The sequence below is a fragment of the Procambarus clarkii genome, chromosome 43 (assembly GCF_040958095.1).
Source record: "Procambarus clarkii isolate CNS0578487 chromosome 43, FALCON_Pclarkii_2.0, whole genome shotgun sequence".
NCBI classification, from domain to species: Eukaryota; Metazoa; Arthropoda; class Malacostraca; order Decapoda; family Cambaridae; genus Procambarus; species Procambarus clarkii.
The window spans coordinates 25,842,433-25,865,278 of NC_091192.1; the positions used below are offsets into that span (position 1 = coordinate 25,842,433).

Sequence of the window (22,846 nt, forward strand, 5' to 3'; positions counted from 1 at the left end):
CAGACGTGTACTGTCTCCATACTCGTACAGTGTTGCCAGACGAGTACTGTCTCCATACTCGTACAGTGTTGCCAGACGTGTACTGTCTCCATACTCGTACAGTGGTGCCAGACGTGTACTGTCTCCATACTCGTACAGTGTTGCCAGACGTGTACTGTCTCCAGACTCGTACAGTGTTGCCAGACGTGTACTGTCTCCATACTCGTACAGTGGTGCCAGACGTGTACTGTCTCCATACAAGTGGTCTACTGGACATAAGACTTGATAATGGTCCAGGACGGACCGAAAGGTTGTCGTTTCTCCACCGTTTTATATATATATATATATATATATATATATATATATATATATATATATATATATATATATATATATATATATAATATAATATAATATAACATAAATATAAATAAAATACTAGAATAAAATCAATATATTTATTCAGGGTATTTAATACCAGGATGATCGCGGCTGTTACATAACCCCTCCCCCCCTTCCACCACCACCCCCCCAGCCCCCCCCCACCCCCTTCACCCCCCCAGCCCCCCCCCCCCCAGCCCCCCCCCAGCCCCCCCCCACCCCCTTCACCCCCCCCCCACCCCCTTCACCCCCCAGCCCCCCCCACCCCCTACCACATCTATTTATTTTAATTATAGTAGTTGAGAAGGCAGCCACTGGGGGCGGGAGTTGTGAAGCATGTGTGCGTCCATTGACGGAACCTGTCCATCTTCCCTCAGTCATGGCCACTTACATGTATTAACCAGTTCAAGAGCGGCCTTATTCTACGAGGTTGTTTACAACAATAACAACTCTGGCTTGTGAACCTTCCCAGCTTGTCAACTTGTGTAATAACTTTATACTAAGACATGATGATGTAGAAGAGATGTACGTGTTTCGTAATAGGCAGGTCAATGGTTGATGACTCCAGGCCGGGTGTTAATAAGTCATTCTTGGCGAGGCTCGCCACACCTCTGTTTTCTCTCGTTTAAGTCGTGTTTTACTCCCAGACTGAATAAAACAAACAATAAGATTTTTTGGTAAATAAAAATAAAACACCGATCCAAGAATTTTCAAGGAATGTTAATTGACCTAAAATGTGTGTGGCGTGTTTTAATGACTTTGTGGAAGACATAATCATTATTTAAATTCTTAGCATGCAAGAGGTGTGTGTGTATACTCACCTATTGGTGCCTGCAGGATCGAACATTGACTCTTGGGTCCCGCCTTTCTAGCCATCGGTTGTTTACAGCAATGACTCCTGTCCCATTTCCCTATCATATCTAGTCTTAAAATTATGAATAGAGTTTGCTTCCACAACCTGTTCCTTAAGTGCATTCCATTTTCCCACTACTCTCACGCTAAAAGAAAACTTCCTAACGTCTCTGTGACTCATCTGAGTTTCTAGCTTCCACCCATGTCCCCTCGTTTTATAAGTATTACCTGTGAACATCTTGTCTATGTCCACTCTGTCAATCCTCCTGAGTATTTTATACGTTCCTATCATATCCCCCCTCCCCCTTATTTTCTCTTGTGTCGTCAGGTTCAGTTCCTTCAGTCGCTCTTCATACCTCATCCTTCGTAACTTCCTCATTCCTCGTAACTCTGGGACGAGCCTCGTCGCAAACTTATGAACCTTTTCGAGTTTTCTTATGTGTTTCTTCAGATGGGGACTCCATGATGAGGCGGCATACTCTAAGACTGGCCTCACGTAGGCAGTGTAAAGCGCCCTAAATGCCTCCTTACTTTGGTTTCCTAATGATGTTCTAACTTTTGCCAGTGTAGAGTACGCTGCTGTCGTTGTCCTATTTATATGTGCCTCAGGAGTTAGATTAGGTGTTACGTCCACTCCCAGGTCTCTTTCTCGCGTCGTCACAGGTAGGCAGTTCCCCTTCATTGTGTACTGTCCCTTTGGTCTCCTATCACCCAGTCCCATTTCCATAACTTTACATTTACTCGTGTTGAACTCCAGTAGCCATTTCCCTGACCATCTCTGTAACCTGTCCAGGTCCTCTTAGAGGATCCTGCAATCATCATCTGTCACAACTCTTCTCATTAATTTTGCGTCATCCGCGAACATCGACATGTAGGACTCTACTCCTGTAAACATGTCATAAACGTATATTAGAAATAGAATGTATTCACCTAGTTGTGTTTGCGGGGGTTGAGCTCTGGCTCTTTGGTCCCGCCTCTCAACTGTCAATCAACTGGTGTACAGGTTCCTGAGCCTACTGGGCTCTGTCATATCTACACTTGAAACTGTGTATGGAGTCAGCCTCCACCACATCACTTCCTAATGCATTCCATTTGTCAACCACTCTGACACTAAAAAAGTTCTTTCTAATATCTCTGTGGCTCATTTGGTTACTCAGTTTCCACCTGTGTCCCCTAGTGCGTGTGCCCCTTGTGTTAAATAGCCTGTCTTTATCTACCCTATCAATTCCATCTACTCTATCGTGTGTGTGTGTGTGTGTGTGTGTGTGTGTGTGTGTGTGTGTGTGTGTGTGTGTGTGTGCGTGTGTGTGCGTGTGTGTGCGTGTGCGTATGTGTGCGTGTGCGTGCGTGTGTGCGTGTGCGTGTGCGTGTGTGCGTGTGTGTGTGTGTGTGTGTGCGTGTGTGTGTGTGTGTGTGTGTGTGTGTGTGTGTGTGTGTGTGTGTGTGTGTGTGCGCGCGCGCGCGCGTGCAGATCGAATCCCAAGACCATAATGGTGGTAAGGGGGGGGAGAAGGGTGGAGTGAGGATGCAGGAAAACATGAAAGGGATTAATGGTAGGGGATGGAGGAGGGGGAATACAGGTGGGTGGCCCAACCACTCTGGGTATTTTAGTGATACTGAGGTGTGGTGTTGGGGTGATGTGTGATCTCACATGTCATCATTTGTGTATAGCTCGCTTGTTTTGTAATACGGTGGGATTAACTAATGAACACTAATGAATAATAAACACCTGGCCTCCGCATTAGGTCCCGGAGAGCCACGTATTCCCAATTTGAGTTCAGTGGTTTGTCGGGAAATTGGAGTTTGTGGGTTGGACTTCCATCTTCTGGTAATGGGACTTAGGTGAATATTGGGGCTCGTGGTTCTCTCTTCCTCGACAAGCTGCTCACAATTGTAGGTGTTGGCAAGCCCGAGTCGTCCATGTGTGTGTACGTAGTTTTTGCTGGAGGGACATCCTCCTTGTCCTGTGGGGCGGGCCGGGTATTTCACAGGTAGTTGTGTTATACATCACAAAGATGTGTTCACAGTTGGGGTAGATACATGCTCTTCACTGTGTGGTGGTGGTGGTTGATGGAGAGGGTGTGCAGGAGTACGGTCAGCGGGTCCGTCATCACCCCGGGGTGGGGGCTGTCGGTGCGCGCCCTCTCCATAAGCCGCACGTTAGCCACAAATCGCAACGCTCTGTTCTGGAGGCGCTGCAGCTTGAGTATGTTCGATTTTTTGGCTAGAGTGAGCGGGGTGGTGCGGGTACTCCAGGAGCGGCCTGATCAGCGGGCTGTAGAGGTGCAGTTTCACGTGTTGTGGGGCCTGGTGGAAGCTGTACAGCTGCCCGAGCTGCGCCTTGGTCATCGCTCACTTCTTGTTGATGTGTTCATTGGAGTTTAGTAGCCGAGATATGTCATAGTCTAAGATCGTGGTAAAGTGGTGTACCCGTGCCAGAGTGCCTCCAATATTGACGGCCTCCCAGTGTGCTGGTCCAGCAGGCTATTAAACACAGGTGTATTTCACTTTGGTTAGTCACTATCTTCCACTCGTGTTCCCATCTGGTAGTGTTAGTCAGTTCCTCTTTGGCTGAGCCAGAAGCCCAACACCGACTTTTTGTGATAACAGTGACCAACGACGTGTCCGTCCATCTTACAGAGCGAGGAGGTCTCAATAACATGACTGTAACCAACCAATACATAGAAGTATATTAACTGATGAAGATTAAGCCACCCTGGGATAGGGTGGTAATGTATCTGTACGAGTGACAAGTAGTTGTTTGCTTGTAGTTGTTTATCACCCTGTATATAATTAGTATAGAATATATCACCCGTGAAATGAATATCAACGTCTTAAAAAAGTAACGCAATACCTTGTGACATACACCATGTGTGCGTGTATTGTCATTGGCGCAGTGACTGTATTACTAAACTAATCGGTTAAACAAGGTTGGGTCTGTACAGCAACTGGCTGGGTAACCACAAGACCAGCATAGTCCTTGGCTACGACGCCCTCCATAACACTAAGACGCTCTTGACCCCGACAATTGGAAATCAAACAACGATAAACAGACGTTTGACTTAATACCTGACAAATTAATTGTTTAAACAGTATCTGTGGTAAATTCCATCATCCCAACCAAGAGATGGCGCTGTAAGCAGTGGCAGCCGTCACATCCTACCATTAATAACACCTCCCCCCAACCAAGAGATGGCGCTGTAAGCAGAGGCAGCCGTCACACCCTACCATTAATAACGTCTCCTCCAACCAAGAGATGGCGCTGTAAGCAGTGGCAGCCGTCACACCCTACCATTAATAACGCCTCCCCCAACCAAGAGATGGCGCTGTAAGCAGTGGCGGCCGTCACACCCTACCATTAATAACGCCTCCCCCAACCAAGAGATGGCGCTGTAAGCAGAGGCAGCCGTCACACCTTACCATTAATAACGTCTCCTCCAACCAAGAGATGGCGCTGTAAGCAGACGCGGCCGTCACACCCTACCATTAATAACGTCTCCTCCAACCAAGAGATGGCGCTGTAAGCAGAGGCAGCCGTCACACCCTACCATTAATAACGTCTCCTCCAACCAAGAGATGGCGCTGTAAGCAGAGGCAGCCGTCACACCCTACCATTAATAACGTCTCCTCCAACCAAGAGATGGCGCTGTAAGCAGTGGCAGCCGTCACACACTACCATTAATAACTCCTCCCTCAACCAAGAGATGGCGCTGTAAGTAGGAGGCAGTCTAACAAGACGAGAAACTCTGTGTAAACAATATTATATGCTTGGCTGAGGTGAGGGAAAACACTGTTACTGAAGTCATTCATGAATGATGACGACCTCAAGATTGCTCGCTGGCTGGTGTTTGCTCACAGTAAACACTTACCACCAAGTGTGACTCAAGTGTGTGCGTGTGTGTGAGAGTGTCAGTGTTTGAGTATGTGAGTGAGAGGATGTGTATGAGTGTGTAGGTGTGTATGTGAGGGTGGTTACATGTCATGTAAGGCACACGTGCTGTAGCTCCCGGTCCTAGTCGCAGGTGTCACCATAGTAACCAGCAGGCGCCCAGCCCTCACCCAAGGCCTCACTTACACGGGAACAATTATTCCTCGAGCGTCGCGTCTGTATTGCTTGTTGGATTAAAATCAGACTCAGAGGGGCCGTAACCACGTGTTCATTGGCGGCTTAGGAATTAAAACTGTTGCGAATTGTAGTGAAGCTAATTACAGAGAGAGAGAGAGAGAGAGAGAGAGAGAGAGAGAGAGAGAGAGAGAGAGAGAGAGAGAGAGAGAGAGAGAGAGGGGGGGGGGAGAGGTCATGGTACAGGCGACCGGGTCCTACATTACCACTACTGGCCAGCTGCTGCTAATTACCCTGGACGGTGCTGGAAGTGGGTAGTTAAAAAATGTCTGGAAATGAAATGACGCTGGATGTTATGGGCCGTGTTGATGGACGGGTTGTGTCTGTCTGTCTGTCTGTGTCCCCCCCCCCCTCTCTCTCTCTCTCTCTCTCTCTCTCTCTCTTACAGATTCCCATTTCTTTTCTTTATATATCATATATTATTATTGTTGTTATCCTTCTACCTCTATCTCCCCCCCCCCCACAACACTCTCCACCATTAAAATGGTCCACGTGCCACAGAGAGAGAGAGAGAGAGAGAGAGAGAGAGAGAGAGAGAGAGAGAGAGAGAGAGAGAGAGAGAGAGAGAGAGAGAGAGAGAGAGAGACAATTTCCTGTTGCTCGTCTCAAACTTCTCTCCACCTTCAGACACTCCGCTTCTCCCGCCCCTCACACCTCGCCTCCATGCAAATTATTCTCAAATATTTTGGTTTAAATCCACACTTGCATGTGTATGTGTGTGTGTTTACTATTTGTTTCTGCAGAATCGAGATATTAGCTCTTGGACCCCGCCTTTCTAACCAATCTATTTTCCTCTATTATATCTGCTACGTATATTTCTCTCCAACACACACACACACACACACACACACACACACACACACACACACACACACACACTGATGATGCAAAAATTATGAGGAGGATTGAAACAGAGGATGATAGTAGGAGGCTACAAGATGACCTAGATAGACTGAGTGAATGGTCCAACAAATGGCTGTTGAAGTTCAGCCCGAGTAAATGTAAGGTGATGAAACTAGGCGGAAGAAATAGGAGGCCAGACACAGGATACAGAATAGGAGATGAAGTACTTAATGAAACAGACAGAGAGAAAGATCTAGGAGTTGATATCACACCAAACCTGTCTCCCGAAGCCCACATAAAGAGAATAACGTCTGCGACATATGCGAGGCTGGCTAACATCAGAACAGCGTTCAGGAACCTGTGTAAGGAATCATTCGGAATCTTGTACACCACATATGTAAGACCAATCCTGGAGTATGCGGCCCCAGCATGGAGCCCGTACCTTGTCAAGCACAAGACGAAGCTGGAAAAAGTCCAAAGGTATGCTACTAGACTAGTCTCAGAACTAAGAGGCATGAGTTATGAGGAAAGGCTGCGGGAAATGCACCTTACGACACTGGAAGACAGAAGAGTAAGGGGGGACATGATCACAACCTACAAAATCCTCAGGGGAATCGACCGGGTAAACAAGGATGAACTATTCAACACTGGAGGGACGCGAACAAGGAGACACAGGTGGAAGCTGAGTACCCAAATGAGCCACAGAGACATTAGAAAGAACTTTTTCAGTGTCAGAGTAGTTAGTAAATGGAATGTACTAGGAAGTGATGTGGTGGAGGCTGACTCCATACATAGTTTCAAATGTAGATATGATAAGAGCCCAATAGGCTCAGGAACCTGTACACCTGTTGATTGACCGTTGAGAGGCGGGACCAAAGAGCCAAAGCTCAACCCCCGCAAGCACAATTAGGTGAGTACAATTAGGTGAGTACACACACATACACACACACATCTCCAGGAAACAGATCGTAACAGCAGTCTAACTCCCAGAAACCTATTTACTGCTAGGTGAGCAGGGGCATCAGGGTGAAAGAAACTGCCCACTTCTTTTCCTCCTCCACAGGGGGATTGAACCCCGGATACTAGGATTACGAGTTCCAAGCGCTGTCCACTAAGCCACAGCCCCCCCTGTGTGAGTGTATGTATGTGTATGTGTGTATGTGTGTGTGTATGTGTGTGTGTATGTGTGTGTGTGTATGTGTGTGTGTGTGTATGTGTGTGTGTGTATGTGTGTGTATGTGTGTGTATGTGTGTGTGTGTGTGTGTGTGTTACACGGGTCTCACAAAGCATGTATACAGCGCTTTGAAAGGAGCTTTGTCCAAGTTCCTGAAGGATAACCGGATATGTGTGTGTGTGTGTGTGTGTGTGTGTGTGTGTGTGTGTGTGTGTGTGTGTGTGTGTGTGTGTGTGTGTACTCACCTAGTTGTACTCACCTAGTTGTGTTTGCGGGGGTTGAGCTCTGGCTCTTTGGTCCCGCCTCTCAACCGTCAATCAACAGGTGTACAGATTCCTGAGCCTATCGGGCTCTGTCATATCTACACTTGAAACTGTGTATGGAGTCAGCCTCCACCACATCACCCCCTAATGTGTGTGTGTGTGTGTGTACTCACCTAGTTGTGCTTGCGGGGGTTGAGCTCTGGCTCTTTGGTCCCGCCTCTCAACGGTCAATCAACAGGTGTACAGGTTCCTGGGCCTATTGGGCTCTATCATATCTACATTTGAAGCTGTGTATGGAGTTAGCCTCCACCACATCACTTCCTAGTGCATTCCATTGACTAACTACTCTGACACTGAAAAAGGTCTTTCTAATATCTCTGTGGCTCATTTGGGTACTCAGCTTCCACCTGTGTCCCCTTGTGCGTGTGTCCCTTGTGTTAAATAATCCATCCTTGTGTGTGTGTACTCACCTAGTTGTGTTTGCGGGGGTTGAGCTCTGGCTCTTTGGTCCCGCCTAACGGTGTGTGTGGTCCCGCCTCTTTGGTGTGTGTGTGTGTGTGTGTGTGTGTGTGCGTGTGTGTGCGTGTGAGCAGGTGAGAGGTGTCAGCGTGTTTTGAGTTCCTTCCTCAAGAAGCACACACACACACATGGGAACTTGAAACTTGAAATGGTATATAGGATTGAACATACAACCATCCGGTGACATGGTGGGACGGGGTTCGAGGCACTGTTCTAGCTCCTGGGCCCCAGCAATGTACAATAAAGAAACAGACGAAGCAAACAGGATCGCGATATAAACTACTGTACTTGGGACATTTACAGGCTGTAAAAGGAGTAAATATTTACAACAGTAAGGAGAGGGAGGGAGGGAGAGAATTATCAGGGGGGAAGTGCTAAGTCATGATGACTATATAGCACTGGGAAGGGGTCAGGATAAGGATTTGGGATGGGACGAGGGAAGGAATGGTGCCCAACCACTTGCGGACGGTCGGGGATTGGTACATTCTTACCACACCACCTAACTGGAACATTCTTAGCACACCACCAACTGGTACATTCTTACCACACCACTAACTGGAACATTCTTACCACTCCACCAACTGGTACATTCTTACTACACCACCAACTGGTACATTCTTACCACACCACCAACTGGTACATTCTTACCACACCACCAACTGGAACATTCTTACCACTCCACCAACTGGAACATTCTTACCACACCACCAACTGGAACATTCTTACCACACCACCAACTGGAACATTCTTACCACTCCACCAACTGGAACATTCTTACCACACCACCAACTGGAACATTCTTACCACACCACCAACTGGAACATTCTTACCACTCCACCAACTGGAACATTCTTACTACACCACCAACTGGTACATTCTTACTACACCACCAACTGGAACATTCTTACCACACCACCAACTGGAACATTCTTACCACACCACCAACTGGAACATTCTTACCACTCCACCAACTGGAACATTCTTACTACACCACCAACTGGTACATTCTTACTACACCACCAACTGGAACATTCTTACCACACCACCAACTGGTACATTCTTACCACTCCACCAACTGGAACATTCTTACCACTCCACCAACTGGTACATTCTTACTACACCACCAACTGGTACATTCTTACCACTCCACCAACTGGTACATTCTTACCACACCACCAACTGGAACATTCTTACTACTCCACCAACTGGTACATTCTTACCACACCACCAACTGGAACATTCTTACTACACCACCAACTGGAACATTCTTACTACTCCACCAACTGGAACATTCTTACCACACCACCAACTGGAACATTCTTACTACACCACCAACTGGTACATTCTTACTACTCCACCAACTGGAACATTCTTACTACTCCACCAACTGGAACATTCTTACTACTCCACCAACTGGAACATTCTTACTACACCACCAACTGGTACATTCTTACTACTCCACCAACTGGTACATTCTTACCACACCACCAACTGGAACATTCTTACTACTCCACCAACTGGAACATTCTTACTACTCCACCAACTGGAACATTCTTACTACACCACCAACTGGTACATTCTTACCACTCCACCAACTGGTACATTCTTACCACACCACCAACTGGAACATTCTTACCACACCACCAACTGGTACATTCTTACTACTCCACCAACTGGAACATTCTTACTACTCCACCAACTGGAACATTCTTACCACTCCACCAACTGGTACATTCTTACTACTCCACCAACTGGAACATTCTTACTACTCCACCAACTGGAACATTCTTACTACTCCACCAACTGGAACATTCTTACCACTCCACCAACTGGAACATTCTTACTACACCACCAACTGGAACATTCTTACTACACCACCAACTGGTACATTCTTACCACACCACCAACTGGTACATTCTTACCACACCACCAACTGGTACATTCTTACCACTCCACCAACTGGTACATTCTTACCACTCCACCAACTGGTACATTCTTACTACACCACCAACTGGTACATTCTTACCACTCCACCAACTGGTACATTCTTACCACACCACCAACTGGAACATTCTTACCACACCACCAACTGGTACATTCTTACCACACCACCAACTGGTACATTCTTACCACACCACCAACTGGAACATTCTTACCACACCACCAACTGGAACATTCTTACCACACCACCAACTGGTACATTCTTACTACTCCACCAACTGGAACATTCTTACTACTCCACCAACTGGAACATTCTTACTACTCCACCAACTGGAACATTCTTACCACTCCACCAAGGGGGGGTAGTAATTGATACGTGGGCCTGCGGGTCGCCTCAAGTATTAGTTTTATAGATCAAGTAATCAAAAGACACGCTTGGCCCCCAGGCCGGGTTCGGGGAGTAGAAAGACTCCCAACTAACTACACTAGCAAGCAGTGTGGTGGACGCTGGAGGAAGTCTACGGTGCCTGCCCGCCCGTGTTCAACTACTGGTGATGGTCTGTGGTTCCTACCAGCTTATCCGGAGGATAGCTTATGTGGGATGAGCTGGAGTTGTGTACCTACCAGTATGGGAGGCGTTGTTGTGTGCGATGTTGGGGTGGGAGTAGTTGTAGTAGTTAGAATGGGTATTCAGTGGGTTGACCAATCCACACACTAGAAAATGAAGGGACGACGACGTTTCGGTCCGTCCTGGAACATTCTCAAGTCGATTGTGACTTGAGAATGTGTTTGAAAGTCGAACACAATCGACTTGAGAATGGTCCTGGACGGATCGAAACGTCGTCGTCCCTTCATTTTCTAGTGTGTGGATTGGCCAACATACTTCAGCCACGTTATTGTGATTCATCGCCTGGGTATTGAGTGGTTTAATACTCTAATATCTGCAGGTTCGAATCCTCGTCACGGCCCTTGTGGATTTGTTCACTCTAATATCTAGTTAAGGTATGTTTACTTGTGTTGAGTGAGGTTGACTTATGGAGTGTGTAAGGTGAAGCTGTGATGCTTGGTTCCCAACACCGTGGTGTGAAGCTGGTGCGTGAAGCTGTGGTGGGGGCCACTAAGGGCATGGTACTTGGGGGTCAATAGCACCAGGGTTTATAATTACTGTGTGAGTGAGGGACTAGTCCTCATTACTAATTACTGGATATACCTCATAAGTGAGGCTAGACTGTGGTGAAGTATAGTCTTGGTGTACCATCCATGAAGGAAATATTATGAGTTTTATGAATATTAGACTATGAACTTGCCTTATATACGAGGAATTTATTAATAAAATTGATAAAATAATGTGCCATATTTACTGTGTGTTCCTGAGAGTTAATGAGGAGCTGAACAGACGGACTTAAGAGTATTTTCTGACATCCTCATAAAGTGTGAGGTAAGAATATAATGAGTAAAGTATGGGGAGAACACTCATTATTATAACCTGTACATTACAACTGTACATGAATAATGAATTGATAAATATAATTTAAAGCACTCCTGATAGTTAACTAACATTGGGAAAAACACTAGATTACTGAGACGTTCTCGCGAGGAGACTAGTTAAACTAAGAACTGATTGACCGTCATGGGAATATGAAGACATTGCTGTAAGGTTAAAGAGAAGGTGGCGTAAGTCAACCATCCAGGGATATAATAGAGGGAGGGAGAGCTCTTGTGAGGTGAAGAGCGCCAGCACACCTCACCCGGCGATGAGTTACTTGACTCAGATGAGTGTTGAGATGAGTGCCTGGCAGCCTGGAGGGTTGTTAAGCCCACTCTTAGGCCTCACTGACCAACCACCAAATATACTTTGTACTCAATATAGTTGAGAGGAAAGTAAGCTTGGTGTATACACTCTTGAGAAGCGTGACACAACTCTTGGTGTATGTGTCCGTGGTGTATGGAGTGTACGTCCCCCTCGGTAATGGTCATTTGGACTATATCGTGTTGTTTCATCGTGTCTTTTGTCCTTGTGTGTGTGTGTACTCGCCTATCTGTGCCTGCAGGATTGATATAAGCCTCTCTATTTCGGCCTTTTTGGCCATCGGTTGTTTACAGCAATGACTCCGGTCCCATTTCCCTATCATATCTAGTTTTAAAATTATGTATAGAGTTTGCTTCCACAACCTGTTCCTTAAGTGCATTCCATTTTCCCACTACTCTCACGCTAAAAGAAAACTTCCTATCATCTATGTGACTCATCTGAGTTTCCAGCTTCCACCCCATGTCCCCTCGTTCTGTTATTATTACGTGTGAACATTTCATCTATGTCCACTCTGTCCAATCTGCCTGAGTATTTTATAAGTTCTTATTATATATTCCTTATCCCTTTTTTTCTAGTGTCGCCAGGTTCAGTTCCTTCAGGCGCTCCTCATGCCCATCCCTCGTAACGCTGAGATGAGTCTCATTGCAAACTTCTGAACCTTTTCCAGTTTCCTTATGTGTTTCTTCAGGTGGGGACTCCTATGATGAGGCGGCATACTCTAAGACTGGCCTCACGTAGGCAGTGTAAAGCGCCCTAAATGCCTCCTTACTTTGGTTTCTGAATGAAGTTCTCACTTTCGCCAGTGTAGAGTACGCTGCTGTCGTTATCCTATTTATATGTGCCTCAGGAGTTAGATTAGGGTGTCACATCCACTCCCAGGTCTCTTTCTCGAGTCGTCACAGGTAGGCAGGTCCCCTTCATTGTGTACTGTCCCTTTGGTCTCCTATCACCTAGTCCCATTTCCATAACTTTATATTTGCTCGTGTTGAACTCCAGTAGCCATTTCTCTGACCATCTGTGCAACCTGTTCAGGTCCTCTTGGAGGATCCTACAATCCTCATCTGTCACAACTCTTCTCATCAACTTTGCGTCTTCCGCGAACATCGACATGTAGGACTCTACTCCTGTAAACATATCGTTAACGTATATTAGAAAAACAGTCTCGTGGTGTAGTTACAGTCTCCGTGGTGTAGTGGTAAGACACTCGCCTGGCGTTCCGCGAGCGCTATGTCATGGGTTCGTATCCTGGCCGGGGAGGATTTACTGGGCGCAATTCCTTAACTGTAGCCTCTGTTTAACGCAACAGTAAAATGTGTACTTGGATGAAAAAACGATTCTTCGCGGCAGGGGATCGTATTCCAGGGACCTGCCCGAAACGCTACGCGTACTAGTGGCTGTACAAGAATGTAACAACTCTTGTATATATCTCAAAAAAAAAAAATAGAACTGGTCCCAGCCCCGATCCTTGAGATACTCCACTCGTTACTGTTCGCCAATCAGACTTTTCGCCCCTTACCATTACTCTCTGGCTCCTTCCTGTTAGGTAGTTCCTTACTCATGCTAGGGTCTTTCCGCTTACTCCCGCCTGCCTCTCGAGTTTGAATAGCAGCCTCATTTGCGGTACTGTATCAAAGGCTTTTTGACAGTCCAGAAATATTGCAGTGCGCCCATCCTTCCCTCTCCTACCTTATTCTTGATATTTTATCATAGAATTCCAGGAAGCTTGTTTGGCATGATTTCCCTTCTCTGAACCCATGTTGATGTTTGTTTACAAACCTAATGTTCTCCAGGTGTCCAACAAGTCTTAGCCTGATTATTCTTTCAAGTATTTTACAGGGGATGCTTGTCAGTGATACGGGTCTGTAGTTAAGTGCCTCCTCTCTATCCCCTTTCTTGAAAATTGGTACCACGTTTGCCTTCTTCCAGCAACTAGGCAATTCTCCTGACATAAATGACTCATTAAAGATCATTGCCAGAGGCACGCTGAGGGCCTGCACTGCCTCTTTTAGTATCCACGGTGATACTTTGTCTGGTCCAATCGCTTTAGTTGCCTCCAGTGTTGTCAACTGTTTCATTACCGCCTCTGCTGTCACCTCTATATCTGATAGTCTTTCATCTAGGGTAATCTCTTCTGACAATGGGAGCTGCTCAGGCTCGGTTAGTGAACACTCCATGGAAACTGGCATTCAGTGCCTCGCAGATTTCCTTGTCACTGATTTGATCGCATATGCCCCTTCTACAACACCATAAAAGTCTTCACTAACCCAGTAGTGGTGACCAGTGGTGTTGACCAGTGGTGATGATCAGTGATGACCAGTGGTGATGATCAGTGATGACCAGTGGTGATGATCAGTGATGATGATCAGTGATGACCAGTGGTGATGATCAGTGATGACCAGTGGTGTTGACCAGTGGTGATGATCAGTGATGACCAGTGGTGTTGACCAGTGGTAATGATCAGTGATGACCAGTGGTGTTGACCAGTGGTGTTGACCAGTGGTGTTGACCAGTGGTGATGATCAGTGATGACCAGTGGTGTTGACCAGTGGTGATGATCAGTGATGACCAGTGGTGATGATCAGTGATGATGATCAGTGATGATGATCAGTGATGACCAGTGGTGATGATCAGTGATGATGATCAGTGATGACCAGTGGTGATGATCAGTGATGACCAGTGGTGTTGACCAGTGGTGATGATCAGTGATGACCAGTGGTGATGATCAGTGATGACCAGTGGTGATGATCAGTGATGATGATCAGTGATGACCAGTGGTGATGATCAGTGATGACCAGTGGTGTTGACCAGTGGTGATGATCAGTGATGACCAGTGGTGTTGACCAGTGGTAATGATCAGTGATGACCAGTGGTGTTGACCAGTGGTGTTGACCAGTGGTGATGATCAGTGATGACCAGTGGTGTTGACCAGTGGTGTTGACCAGTGGTGATGATCAGTGATGACCAGTGGTGTTGACCAGTGGTGTTGACCAGTGGTGATGATCAGTGATGACCAGTGGTGTTGACCAGTGGTGTTGACCAGTGGTGATGATCAGTGATGACCAGTGGTGTTGACCAGTGGTGTTGACCAGTGGTGATGATCAGTGATGACCAGTGGTGTTGACCAGTGGTGATGATCAGTGATGACCAGTGGTGATGATCAGTGATGATGATCAGTGATGATGATCAGTGATGACCAGTGGTGATGATCAGTGATGATGATCAGTGATGACCAGTGGTGATGATCAGTGATGACCAGTGGTGTTGACCAGTGGTGATGATCAGTGATGACCAGTGGTGTTGACCAGTGGTGATGATCAGTGATGACCAGTGGTGTTGACCAGTGGTGTTGACCAGTGGTGATCAGTGATGACCAGTGGTGTTGACCAGTGGTGATGATCAGTGATGACCAGTGGTGTTGACCAGTGGTGTTGACCAGTGGTGATGATCAGTGATGACCAGTGGTGTTGACCAGTGGTATTGACCAGTGGTGTTGACCAGTGGTGTTTGTGGGAACCGACCTGTGAGATTTATATTTATTTGATTTATATGAATTTATATTTACGTTAATTTATATACTTCGATAGCAATTTGTATAATGATAAGTGGACTGTATTTCTGCAATAATCTCTTAATCTCACAAATCGATCCTCTACACATTAGGGGGGTTATTAGTTTATATATATGCAGCCAATCAAACTACAGTAATAGCTACATACATTGATGAGGTTCCTTCTCTTATAGTACAGCAGGTTAGTCCACCAGGTATAACTAGAGTGTAGACACCAAATTATCCTCTTTGAGGTAGCTTCTATCACCCAGTAACTGGTGCACATAATCTTGCATCCTCGTCTTGACCTGTCAAAAGTGCGCTAGCTGTGAAGCCAGAATCCTATATATGACAAGCTATATCAGAGAAAACACTATACAGTACATGGAACATTAAAGACCTGGCTTAATTACCTTTAGTATGAGGCGATTTCGCGTTCTAACCGGCTAACCCTATATCCTGACATTAATGGCCATAAATGAATGATAAACGGGTTTCGGATAGACACTTAACTTGTATTTGTAGACAGCATGTTGACAATGGTACACCTTTGGGTTCCATAACACTACGTCCAAGTAAATTTAACAGGAGCCGAATTTGCTCCCGTGTGAGCCTCTGGTCTCAATAAACAATGGCTGCCCTCCTCCTCACTCTCGCCTGGCCTACTTTGTCCAGATTTCAGAAAGTGATAGAAGGGTCACATTTACTCTACTTTAATATTGATAATTAAGTTAATTTATATAAGATGTTTTTATGATGGTAAAGTCCAAAGACTAATGTATTTAAGAATAATTCCCAGCAAAATAGCTGGTGAATTATAATAGTATGTGGTGATGATATCCCGTTTTCTATAGACGGTAATTCCACTACAAGTTACGTTTTCTATGGGTAACTTGTTGGTAATACAGCTCTTATCTGTCTGTATGAAATAAAATGGTGTCGGATTTTCCGACATAATTCCCCAGGGGCTGCTCACGGGTCGAAGTCCTCTTTAGAACAGACGAACACCGATACTCCTCCTTCGAATTATTACATTAATTTGATGTTAGTAGTTAGTAATCACACATTTGTGTGTCTGTTCGTACAGGACGGATGTCCCGTACTAGAGTTGCAGGGGTTAGAAGTCTAATGCGATTTCATTTCCCTGTCAACTCTTGAAAGGCTAATATTCAAGCCTTATTACATATTATTTAACCCAGAAGACTGAATGTGATCAAATACTACAGTCAAGTATGATTCAGGGACTGCAGTGAGATCAGTGACATTAGATATAACTTGAAGTTTCTTCAGGTAACTGGTCACTGATATATAAACACTGAGGCCCATGGAATACATCTTGATTAAATAATAAATGTATCAAATCAGTCATCAGATTTATTAGGGTTTAATTTAGTTAATTGATTCAGAAGATTGAATAGCTCATCATTAAAGTAAAGTATGGTTCTGAGACTGCAGTGGGTTCAGTGACATTGGTCGCAGTGACTTGTAGCTGTTTTAGGCTACTGTTCACTGATTTGCCACTGAGGCCTCATGAACTCATCTCCAGCTTTAAATGATGATACTAACATCAACCTCTGTTGGTATAGTCAGCTGTAATCTCCTTAGTATAATGCTACTGGAGAAATATAATCAGCTGACAAATTTAGATTTCTACTGGTATTGTTTATCTGCAGGCATAGGTCTCCTCAGGCTTGATACTGGGCCTGAGAGTAATTTACCTCCTGCAGAGTTTAACATGGTTATGCCCTGATATTTAGTAGGGCTACCAATGAATCGATGACAATAGTCTGTCCCTACAAGGAGACCGAAGTCGGTGAGGTGATCAGACTTAATATTATCTGCCAATTTTATTCCTCTATTTCTCAGGAATTTGGCTGTTGCTCTCAGACCTTGAACTTGTAGGTCTACTGGTATTTTGTCCACCACAATGGCTTGTACTCGACAGACGTACCTGCCTAAACGCACTGATGGTTGTACCACCTGGTAGACTTGAGGTCCTGCATCTGTTACAAACCCTGAGATGTTGAATGACATCTGGGCTACAGGCCTTAATTGTAATTCATCTGCCAATTTTTTAGTGATGTATGTTCTCTGGGATCCTTGGTCAAACAACCCACGGGTATGGACCTTGGCCCTCTTATTCAGGATGGTAATTTGGGCAGTAGGCAAAGTCGTATTACCTTTAGACTTTGCCGATTGGACACTCTTTGTTGGTTGCACCTTGCAGTACTGTACTGTGGTGGGAATGCTATCTTCCACCTTGGGGTTTGGAGACGTTGTTTTGGTGTCTCTGCACAATGCTGCATGGTGCTGACCTTTGTTACACCTATTACAGGTGTGTAATTGGGTATCACAGTCCTTGATGTTATGTTTCCTGAGGCACCTCGTGCAATGTTGCAAATCTTTGAGTCGCTCAACACGGGCATCACTATCAGGAAATTTAGGGCAGTGGTACATTGAATGTTTCTCATTGCAGAACAAACATGTTCCATAGCTTCCAGTACCCTTTGGTGTCACGTTCTTGGGTGACACAGTAACTATAGGCTTGGAGGGTCCCACTGCATATACGCCCACACTGCCACTGTTCCACTTTGGTGTTGAATTATATTGTCTAGATTGATTTGGAGTACCTTTGGTACTCTGTGGTTTACTATTATTGGTTTCTGAGGGTTTACTTGGTGGTTTTAATTTGTCATGTGTTCGTAATTGATGAACTACTGACTTTAAACCTTCAGATATTTCATTCATAGATAAGATGCTTTTATTGTAATGAGCACTCATTTGTCTCAATATGTCCCTAGGTATTTTCTCCTGGACAATTATTTTCAAGACCCACTCAGCCCCGTTTGTATCTGCTGTCAGGCTGAGGGCATTGATCAATGATTCTACCTCCAGCTTGAAGACTTGGAGTGAATCAGCTGAAGCCTCCGGTGGGGGTAAATGCAACAGCTCATGAACTAAATGTGATGTTCTTACTTCTGGATCAGCATAATTATCCTTGAGGAGTTTTACTGCCAGATCATAGCCGTCATTAGTTAATCTCAGATGGGATACTACTGTTTTAGCCTCACCTGATAATTGGCCTTGCAAATAAGAGAATTTACTACTCTTTGGTAAAGATTGTTTTGAGTCTACAAGGTCAACGAATTTGTTCCAAAATTCATCCCAATCTTCCTCATCTTTTCCTGAGAAAGTGGGTAAATTAATTGGAGGGAGTCGAGCTTCTGCTTGACTCGTATTAGATGCAACTGTTGTTGTTGTTGCTGTTGCCTTGTTCTGGGCAATTAATTTGACATAAGGCTGTAACGTGGCCTGAGTGTGATCTTCATAATTCGCAAGATCAACCATAATGTCGTCTATTTCTGTTTCTGATAAATTGGTGTTGGCAAGTTCAGCCACATATGTTGCTATTTGACATTTGATTTGCTCAAATTTACCTGCAGCTGCTTGATAATAGCTTTCCAGGTCAGCATAATCAACTGTTGATTGTTGTGACAAATCTTCACATTTCTTGATCTGTCTTGTTAAGTGGCCTTTAAGACCTGCAAGGGTTCTTTTCATTCTCCCTGCATTATCCATACTGGCTCGTTGGTGAAGCCTTGTGGGGCTTGTATTTGGGCTGCTCATAATACTGAACAAGCACTGATGGTAGCCTAGGGTTAAATTCTGCACTCACTAGGCAATAATCCTACCTCTACTAGAGGTTAGCACTTAAAATTAATACACATTATATATATACAATCATACACACTAATGATTTGAGTGATAAACCAGTGTCACTGGAAGTACCTTTAGGTTAGCTCTTCTATATCACCCTAGGATGGTAGAGACACTAATTAATCACTCAAAGGTGTAATGATCATAAGTAATTTATTATATATACAACTCAACTCGAGTTGATAAAAATTACACCCAAAATAGGGTCTGGACCATTCATTAATGGTGTTAGGTTAATCAATATAGTACAACTGACTATGGTAATAATGGGACTAGGATGAACGATAATAGTTCAACTAGTCAATGGTTAATATCCTACCCTGTTGTGGGTTGGCAATTAGTAAATATTATACTGTGATCACTAGTGCAATATATATTAAATAATTCTCTATTTTGGAGAAATAATATACACAATTATTGATAATAGCCTCTTAATTAGCCTCTATGAAACTTCTATTATTATCTAGAAGTATTAAATATTATTAGTGACCTCGCGAAATAAACTCCACAAAATTCGTAGATAATCTCTCGCGAAATGTAACACCACGAAATCCGTGAACAATCTCGCGAAGACACAGTCACTAATTTGGCTGGATTCTATATTAGCGCTGTCATTTCACGAAATAACACGCCACCAAATCTGTGGGTGTGCATGAAACCGCTGACTAAGGCTGATCTGGGCTGAGGGAGGCTCCTGAGCTCCCTCGAGGCTACGCTGCCGTCTTGACTGCTGGCTTTGTTTAAATAACACTGCACTAGTATATTTAATGAATCCACTGGATAACTGGTTCATCCGGTACTAAGATGACCAAATGTGGGTTCAAAGGATCAAATAATCCGTCATCCGGTTCGAAGATGACCAAATTAATGTGGGAACCGACCTGTGAGATTTATATTTATTTGATTTATATGAATTTATATTTACGTTAATTTATATACTTCGATAGCAATTTGTATAATGATAAGTGGACTGTATTTCTGCAATAATCTCTTAATCTCACAAATCGATCCTCTACACATTAGGGGGGTTATTAGTTTATATATATGCAGCCAATCAAACTACAGTAATAGCTACATACATTGATGAGGTTCCTTCTCTTATAGTACAGCAGGTTAGTCCACCAGGTATAACTAGAGTGTAGACACCAAATTATCCTCTTTGAGGTAGCTTCTATCACCCAGTAACTGGTGCACATAATCTTGCATCCTCGTCTTGACCTGTCAAAAGTGCGCTAGCTGTGAAGCCAGAATCCTATATATGACAAGCTATATCAGAGAAAACACTATACAGTACATGGAACATTAAAGACCTGGCTTAATTACCTTTAGTATGAGGCGATTTCGCGTTCTAACCGGCTAACCCTATATCCTGACATTAATGGCCATAAATGAATGATAAACGGGTTTCGGATAGACACTTAACTTGTATTTGTAGACAGCATGTTGACAATGGTACACCTTTGGGTTCCATAACACTACGTCCAAGTAAATTTAACAGGAGCCGAATTTGCTCCCGTGTGAGCCTCTGGTCTCAATAAACAATGGCTGCCCTCCTCCTCACTCTCGCCTGGCTTACATTGTCCAGATTTCAGAAAGTGATAGAAGGGTCACATTTACTCTACTTTAATATTGATAATTAAGTTAATTTATATAAGATGTTTTTATGATGGTAAAGTCCAAAGACTAATGTATTTAAGAATAATTCCCAGCAAAATAGCTGGTGAATTATAATAGTATGTGGTGATGATATCCCGTTTTCTATAGACGGTAATTCCACTACAAGTTACGTTTTCTATGGGTAACTTGTTGGTAATACAGCTCTTATCTGTCTGTATGAAATAAAATGGTGTCGGATTTTCCGACAGTGTTGACCAGTGGTGTTGACCAGTGGTGATGATCAGTGATGACCAGTGGTGTTGACCAGTGGTGTTGACCAATGGTGATGATCAGTGATGACCAGTGGTGTTGACCAGTGGTGATGATCAGTGATGACCAGTGGTGTTGACCAGTGGTGATGATCAGTGATGACCAGTGGTGTTGACCAGTGGTGTTGACCAGTGGTGTTGACCAGTGGTGTTGACCAGTGGTGTTGACCAGTGGTGATGATCAGTGATGACTAGTGGTGTTGACCAGTGGTGTTGACCAGTGGTGATGATCAGTGATGACCAGTGGTGTTGACCAGTGGTGATGATCAGTGATGACCAGTGGTGTTGACCAGTGGTGTTGACCAGTGGTGATGATCAGTGATGACCAGTGGTGTTGACCAGTGGTGTTGACCAGTGGTGATGATCAGTGATGACCAGTGGTGTTGACCAGTGGTATTGACCAGTGGTATTGACCAGTGGTGTTGACCAGTGGTGTTGACCAGTGATGTTGACCAGTGGTGTTGACCAGTGGTGTTGACCAGTGGTGTTGACCAGTGGTTTTGACCAGTGGTGTTGACCAGTGGTGTTGACCAGTGGTGTTGACCAGTGGTATTGACCAGTGGTGTTGACCAGTGGTGTTGACCAGTGGTATTGACCAGTGATATTGACCAGTGGTGTTGACCAGTGGTATTGACCAGTGGTGTTGACCAGTGGTGTTGACCAGTGATGTTGACCAGTGGTATTGACCAGTGGTGTTGACCAGTGGTGTTGACCAGTGGTATTGACCAGTGGTGTTGACCAGTGGTGTTGACCAGTGGTGTTGACCAGTGGTATTGACCAGTGGTGTTGACCAGTGGTGCTGACCAGTGGTATTGACCAGTGGTGTTGACCAGTGGTATTGACCAGTGGTGTTGACCAGTGGTATTGACCAGTGGTGTTGACCAGTGGTATTGACCAGTGGTGTTGACCAGTGGTGTTGACCAGTGGTATTGACCAGTGGTGTTGACCAGTGGTGTTGACCAGTGGTGTTGACCAGTGGTGCTGACCAGTGGTATTGACCAGTGGTGTTGACCAGTGGTGTTGACCAGTGGTGTTGACCAGTGGTGTTGACCAGTGGTGACCCATTTAGTGCACGAATGCAACCAATGAATCGTTACAACCCTGCATGACATTGTTGCACTGGGACCTGCAGGATTGGGCTGTCAACCTCGCTTCGAATCCCGCTATGTATATCCAATATTTATACATCTATTATCATGCGTTTAATGTATAAGGAATAAGGCTGCATTGATATACTGCTGTTCTGCATCACTGGGTGAGCTTCGAAGCTCCACAGCACCAAAAATGTAACATATTAAAATATTTAACTTGAAACGTACCTCTGTCAAAGAAATTTGTGCTCGGTGGAAGGAGGAATGCAACCTAATGCAGGAGGCGATGAGTGCGCACGTCCGTCCACCTCCGCGTGTAGAGCAAGACTGAGCTTGTGAGGCCCTTGCCACCCTCCTAACATCCCTCCCCTACCCTCCCCCTCTCTTCCTCCACCTCTCATCCATCCCTCCACCTCTCATCCATCCCTCCACCCTTATCCTCCACCTCTCATCCATCCCTCCATCATCATCATCATCATCATCCTGTTCCCCTCCTACATCCACCTCCCTTTTCTTCCATCTCTCCCCCTCATCCCTCTCCTTCTCACCCTTCTTCATCCCTCCCTTTACTCCCCCCCCACACCCATCCCGTCCCCATCTCCACTCTCCCTCTCTCCATCACCAGGGTTTATTTGTCCTAGTGCGTCCTGGTTTGTCATAGTGCGTCCTGGTGTGTCATA

The 22,846-nt window shown here is 45.0% G+C and overlaps 1 protein-coding gene across 5 annotated transcripts in view; it reads right to left on the reverse strand.

The window, feature by feature from the left end:
- LOC123755860 (ras-related protein Rap-2b) overlaps nt 1-22,495 on the reverse strand; it is a 285,571-nt gene extending 263,076 nt beyond the window's left edge. For 3 of the 5 annotated variants that reach the window (XR_011221986.1, XM_045738768.2, XM_045738766.2), the window contains exon 1: nt 22,395-22,495. The gene's annotated coding sequence lies outside the window, so the exon portion shown is untranslated. The remainder of the gene's footprint in view (nt 1-22,394) is intronic. The other 2 variants (XM_045738767.2, XM_069300150.1) reach the window with 1 other exon arrangement.
- Nucleotides 22,496-22,846: the final 351 nt, after the last annotated feature.